Raw genomic sequence first — 812 nt, forward strand, 5'->3', positions numbered from 1 at the left:
TGCAAAGGCACCCAAGAGGACAAGAGACTTACCCAGCACACTTCTCAATGCACAACAAGAAGAATGTATGGCATGTAACTAATACTCAGAAGTACATACGGGATACCCTCAGAGAGTCCCTCTGCACTACTCCCAGAATCACAGAATTGTTTAAGCTGGAAAAGACCCTTAAGATCATTGAGTCCAACCATTACCCAGCACTGCCAGGTCACCACTAAACCATGTCCATCAGCACCACATCTACAGGCCTTTTAAACCCCTCCAGGGATGGGGACTCCACCACTGCCCTGGGCAGCCTGGGCCAGGGATTGACAGTCCTTTTGGGGAAGATATTTTTCCTAACATCCAACATAAATCTTCCCTGGCACAACTTGAGGCTGTTTCCTCTTGCCCTATTGCTTGCTAACCTGGGTGAAGAGATCTGTACCAGTTTATCCTGGCATTTTAGTACTATGTGACTTTCCAGCATTACAATTCCAGACCTTAAAAGAAGGATATACAATCAAGCTGCAGCATCACTGAATCCTCCTATCTCCTATTTGCCAATAATTCTGACCAAATACATGGTTTGCCCAAGAAACGCTTATGAGAAATAAACTCAGCAAGTCAGCCAGCTCACTGTTTAAGAGAGAGGTTGAAATATGGTCAATATGGTCCTCGCAGTGGTAGCTCTGTAAGCTTTGTTTTCCAGAAACGTTACACAAAGTTATTCCCTTGCTTACAGGAGACCGATGGCAGAGGACACAGACCCCGCTATTCAGGCAAGTAGAGTGCAATTCAGGAAACACCTCCAGCCATTTCCTGTGGCTGCG

The 812-nt window shown here is 45.9% G+C and overlaps 1 protein-coding gene across 1 annotated transcript in view; it reads right to left on the minus strand.

Moving 5' to 3' along the window:
• The window catches only part of LOC104497276 (arf-GAP with GTPase, ANK repeat and PH domain-containing protein 1-like), a 49,477-nt gene that overhangs the window by 48,391 nt on the left and 274 nt on the right, over positions 1-812 (minus strand). The gene's annotated exons all lie outside the window — the stretch shown is intronic.

The sequence above is a fragment of the Buceros rhinoceros genome, unplaced genomic scaffold, assembly GCF_000710305.1.
Source record: "Buceros rhinoceros silvestris isolate BGI_N320 unplaced genomic scaffold, ASM71030v1 scaffold6100, whole genome shotgun sequence".
Lineage (NCBI taxonomy): Eukaryota > Metazoa > Chordata > Aves > Bucerotiformes > Bucerotidae > Buceros > Buceros rhinoceros.